Source organism: Prionailurus viverrinus, chromosome A1, assembly GCF_022837055.1.
Source record: "Prionailurus viverrinus isolate Anna chromosome A1, UM_Priviv_1.0, whole genome shotgun sequence".
Classification (NCBI taxonomy): domain Eukaryota; kingdom Metazoa; phylum Chordata; class Mammalia; order Carnivora; family Felidae; genus Prionailurus; species Prionailurus viverrinus.
Genome location: NC_062561.1, coordinates 206,732,355 through 206,738,338, shown reverse-complemented (window position 1 = coordinate 206,738,338; position 5,984 = coordinate 206,732,355). Strand labels below are relative to the sequence as shown.

The window sequence follows — 5,984 nt, the reverse complement described above, 5'->3', positions numbered from 1 at the left end:
CCTTCCAAAAGTTCAGGTCTGATTAGCTTACCCAAAAATACATCTTTTAGTTGCTCCTCTGGGCTCCTGAACATTGGTTGAGAAATTACTAAACCATGTTGATTGGTCTCTTCAGATTCCTGCTATTCAAACTCAAATGGGTTTTCATAGCTATTTGACAATTCCTGTTTTCTAGTTATTCTAAATCTTTTTGCTCTCCCCTGAATTCCTTAACTTCAACCCTAGCGCTGCCTTCATACTCTTAGCAGGTGACTTTATCTCCTAATTTATAGAGTTTTTAAGAACATACATTGTTTGATGTTCCTCAGTTTTTAAAAAATAGTCTATATACCTTTACTTTCCATTTTCTCTTAGGAAGAAATATCTCTCCTCTTATATAATAAATAAAACACTGTTTCATTTAGATTTTTCTCTAGTTATTTATGTACTGTTGGAACATAGTACACAGTTGGTTTATTTAAACTAATATTAGATTTAGCAGTCAGTCGTATCCCTACCTGTGAAATGAAAGTATAAATAGTCTTTGTTTATGTGGGTTTCATGAGTAATGATGGTTTATAAACTTTTAGTGGGTCTGAGAACTTAGGGTCTGAAGTCAAGGGTCTGCTCTTTCTCTATTAGAACTCTTGAACCCAGCCTATCTTTTACCTTTACCTTCCATTCTTAAAAGGAAACTTGAGGACAGCGTAAGAGTCAGAATAGTGTCTTCTACTCAATGCTGTGATCCTGGAGCAAACATTTCTCAGCCCCGTTGCTATGAAAAGGAAGCATTGGTGGGGCTCTTCGGAGCCAGGCTTGGTCTTGGGAAAAAACTCTTTTCTTGGTAAGATAGCCAATTAGAAAGTTTACATGAAGGAATTCATTACAATGGCAGCTTGATTTACTGGGAAAATGTTTTCAGATTTGAACTGAAAGCGTGTTGGGGTTGTTTTTTCTTTCTTGTTTCTTTGTTTTTAATTGACTGGGACTCTTGAAGAGCCTTCATCAAATAAATGGAATGGAAAATTCCAAATAGTCCATCAAATAATCTAGTGGAAAATTGCTTAAGGTGAGGTCTTTTCAGCAAGAAGCGTTTTCTATTCTTTCTGCTGCCAGATTTGAAGACTTCCAGTTATATCATTCTATCAGCTACTAAATTTTTAGTGTGTTGATTTTTAAAAAGCAAATGCATTCTTCAACTCTGAATCATGTCATTTTAGGTGAACACAATAAAATCTAGAGAAGAAAATTATAATCACACTATAAACACTATTTTATAACCTGTTTTTTAAATGGAAAAACACATTGTGAAAATTTTTAATGGATTTAAAATTCATTAAATACTTAAGTGGATTTAAGTATTATTTAATAGCATTATCTTTGTTTTCTTTTTTTTTTTTATATGGTACGCTTCACGAATTTGAGTGTCATCCTTGTGCAGGGGCCATGCTAATCTTCTCTGTATTGTTCCAATCTTAGTATATGTGCTGCCAAAGTGAGCACTAATAGCATTGTCTTTAAAGATGAATGATTGGTTGGTTGTATCCTATATTTTTAGTTTATTAGCTTACATATCGAAACAAGATAGTGGCAAACTCAACCATAGCCTTAGTTGAAAGAGCAAACTGCTGAAAAAGTAATTTGTGCTAATGGCTCTAAACTGGTATCATTTATTTCTATATTACCAGAAACTGGTACAAAGCCTGGTATATAGTAGGCATGCAGTAAATGTTGAATTTAATTTTTGCACACATTTTTATTATTATTAAATATGGGTTCTAAGTAAAAGAAACTCTCAGTGTTTAGTCTCATTCTTTTGTTTGCTTTACTTACAGATGATTTATGAATAGAGTTTGATATTGCAGTTCATTACCATGGTAACAATCATAATATCACAAACTCCAGACTTTTTAAATGACACTTAATAAGTGGGAAAAGGGATAAATAAGTGTTTCATTTGTATAGTGACATCATGATGGCTAGCAGTGATAGAGAAAGAAATAACATAGGTATTCAGATAAAAATTTGTAAGTTTGACTACTTTTTGAGCCGTGGGAGAGGTTTTCGAAGTTATTGGATTTCAGAGATGGATATATTTGGCTTATCTATAATTTATAAAACATTGTCAATAAAAAAGTTACAGGATTTATAGGATTTAGAATCAAGAGAGCTGGATTTTAGGTTCTCCTCTGTGAGGAGTTAATGCCATCATATAATATTTCTGAGTTTTAATTTATAAAGTGTGGACAATATTCCACTGACAACAGCACAGGGTTGCATCAGCAGTACCAAATGAAGTTATACATGTGAACACATATTTTAAAGCATGATGCAAATTACAGATATAAGATGTTACTGTCCTTCATATGGAAGCTGATTTACCGTGATTTTCTATGACCTAAACATGATGGAGAGTGGATCCTTGGTTTGCAATATGTGTCACTCCATTTCAGAATGGGGTTTCTTTTTGGGATATGAAAATGTTTTAAATTTGATTCTGGCGATCATTGTGTAGCTTTGTGAATATAATAAAAACCACCAAATCTTAACACTTTATTTAATTTTTTAAATTTTAGTGTAGTTGACACACAATGTTACATTAGTTTCAGGAGTACAACATAGTGATTTGACAAGTTCATACATTGTTCTGTGTTCATGATAAGTATAACTACCATCTGTCCCATTACATCACTATTACAGTATCATTGACTGTATTCCTTATGCTGTGTCTTTTATTCTTGTGACTTATTCATTCCACAACTGGGGGCTTGTATTTCCTACTCCCCTTTACCCATTTTTCCCTCCCTCCCCACCCTTCTTTCCTCTGGCAGCCATAAGTTTGTTCTCTGTATTTATAGGTCTGATTCTGCTTTTTTGTTTATTCGTTTTTTTTTTCTTCTCCTCCTCCTGCCCCTCCCTCTCCCCTCCACTCCCCTTCCTCCTCCTGCTGCTGCTGCTGCTGCTGCTTCTTCTTCTTCTTCTTCTATTCCACATATGAGTGGAATCATGGCATTTGCCTTTCTCAGTCTGGCTTATTTCATTTAGCATAATATCCTCTAGGTCCATCTACGTTGTCTCAAATGACATGATTTCATCCTTTTTTATGTCTGTGTATAGTCCACTCTGTGTGTGTGTGGCGGGGGGGGGGGGCTGCCTTTGTATCCTGGCTATTTTGAATAATGATGTAATAAACATAGTGGTGCATATATATTTTTAAATTAGTGTTTTTGTTTTCTTTGGGAAATACCCAGTAGTGGAATTATTGGATCATATGGTATTTCTATTTTTAGTTTTTTGAGGACCCTTCATACTCACAGTGGCTGTACCAGTTTACATTCCTACCACCAGTGTATAAGTGTTCCTTTTTCTTTACATCCTTGCCAATACTTGTTACTTTTTGTCTTTTTGTAAATCACACACTTTAAGTGGATGAACTGAGTGGTATATTCATTAAATTTCAGTAAAATTGTTCTTTTTTAAAATCCCGTCAGTCATACCTGCCACTAAATAATTTTGACTGGGTATCTTTTCACGTGGAACTCAATAGTCTGGCCATATTAGTGGGTTTCTGTTCTTACACTTCCTCTCTACTGTCTCTCAAAAAAATCAGACCCTCTGACTTGATAAAACAGGATTCTGCTTCCTTTAACCCCTAAGGAGGCAATCTCATGTACTGGTTAGGGGCCAGGCTGCTAGAGTACATGTTCAAAGGTCGGCGGCAAGATGGCGGCTTAGGAGGACGCTGGGCTCACCGCACGTCCTGCTGATCACTTAGATTCCATCTACATCTGCCTAAACAACCCAGAAAACCGCCAGAGGATTAGCAGAACGGAGTCGCCGGAGCCAAACGCAGACGAGAGGCCCAGGGAAGAGGGTAGGAAGGGCGGCGAGGCGGTGCGCGCTCCACGGACTGGCGGGAGGGAGCCGGGGCGGAGGGGCGGCTCGCCGGCCAAGCACAGCCACCGAATCTGGCTTGCAAAAGCGGAGGGGCCTGAAGGACTGTGTTCCCACAACAAGCGCGACTTAGCGTCTGGGAGGTCATAAGTTAACAGCTCTGCTCGGAAAGCGGGAAGGCTGGAGGACAAAGGGAGGGAGAGCTGCTGAGCCCCCTGACAACAGAGCTCAGTTTGGTGGGGAACAAAGGCGCTCGCCAGCGCCATCTCCCCCGCCCATCCCCCAGCCGAAATCCCAAAGGGAACTGGTTCCTGCCAGGGAACTTGCTCGCTCCGCGCAAACACCCAACTCTGCGCTTCTGCGGAGCCAAACCTCCGGCAGCGGATCTGACTCCCTCCCGCTGCCACAGGGCCCCTCCTGAAGTGGATCACCTAAGGAGAAGCGATCTAAGCCTGCCCCTCCTGCCCCCGAGCACCTTGCCTACCCACCCCAGCTAATACGCCAGATCCCCAGCATCACAAGCCTGGCAGTGTGCAAGTAGCCCAGACGGGCCACACCACCCCACAGTGAATCCCACCCCTAGGAGAGGGGAAGAGAAGGCACACACCAGTCTGACTGTGGCCCCAGTGGTGGGCTGGGGGCAGACATCCGGTCTGACTGCGGCCCCGCCCACCAACTCCAGTTATACACCACAGCACAGGGGAAGTGCCCTGCAGGTCCTCACCACGCCAGGGACTATCCAAAATGACCAAGCGGAAGAATTCCCCTCAGAAGAATCTCCAGGAAATAACAACAGCTAATGAGCTGATCAAAAAGGACTTAAATAACATAACAGAAAGTGAATTTAGAATAATAGTCATAAAATTAATCGCTGGGCTTGAAAACAGTATACAGGACAGCAGAGAATCTCTTGCTACAGAGATCAAGGGACTAAGGAACAGTCACGAGGAGCTGAAAAACGCTTTAAACGAAATGCATAACAAAATGGAAACCACCACAGCTCGGCTTGAAGAGGCAGAGGAGAGAATAGGTGAACTAGAAGATAAAGTTATGGAAAAAGAGGAAGCTGAGAAAAAGAGAGATAAAAAAATCCAGGAGTATGAGGGGAAAATTAGAGAATTAAGTGATACACTAAAAAGAAATAATATACGCATAATTGGTATCCCAGAGGAGGAAGAGAGAGGGAAAGGTGCTGAAGGGGTACTTGAAGAAATCATAGCTGAGAACTTCCCTGAACTGGGGAAGGAAAAAGGCATTGAAATCCAAGAGGCACAGAGAACTCCCTTCAGACGTAACTTGAATCGATCTTCTGCACGACATATCATAGTGAAACTGGCAACATACAAGGATAAAGAGAAAATTCTGAAAGCAGCAAGGGGTAAACGTGCCCTCACATATAAAGGGAGACCTATAAGACTCGTGACTGATCTCTCTTTTGAAACTTGGCAGGCCAGAAAGAATTGGCACGAGATTTTCAGGGTGCTAGATAGAGTACATGTTCAAGTGTAAGCTTTGTCACTTGCAAGCTGTTTAATGATGATGCTCTGGTTATTCTCTATGGTGAGAGTATGGAAGAGTTGTCTTATGAGCTTTCAGTGAGGCATTGTAGTACAGGACTTAGGGCATTGCCTGCCACATTTAAGAGTGGCTCTTACTGTGATGATCTGAATCTGAACTGTAGCCCTACTTGTTATATCTCCAAACTTATTGAAGTTTTCTGATAAATAAAGAGCTTACCCTTGATGACTGTATAATTTACCAGTAGAAAACATGGATAGAAACTTCAAATGAAAGCATTTTCCTTAATGATTGCCCAACTCAGATATTTATTCAAGGATTTTTTTCCCTGATATGATCAATACCCTTAGAAGGCAGAAACAGCTATAGTCCTTTAGATACTTTGCTTTTGTGTATGTGTGATGGGAGAACATGTGTATGTTATATAGCATTTTTTTCTTCTTGATATATGTGTGATACAATATATATCCCAGTATAGCCTTTGTGTGACCCAGTGAATGTACCTGGAACATGGTAATGTTCAATAAATACTTAAAAATAAATGGATCAGTGGGCTCAGATAATACGAGTTTATTCCAGTTTCAGTGAACTCA

General features: G+C 39.9%; 1 non-coding gene across 1 annotated transcript; it reads right to left on the bottom strand.

Annotated features, from left to right (window-relative positions):
- Positions 1-1,375: 1,375 nt before the first annotated feature.
- LOC125146942 (U6 spliceosomal RNA) lies at positions 1,376-1,482 on the bottom strand. Its single transcript, XR_007144937.1, has one exon. It is a non-coding gene; the product is annotated as a U6 spliceosomal RNA (small nuclear RNA).
- Positions 1,483-5,984: the final 4,502 nt, after the last annotated feature.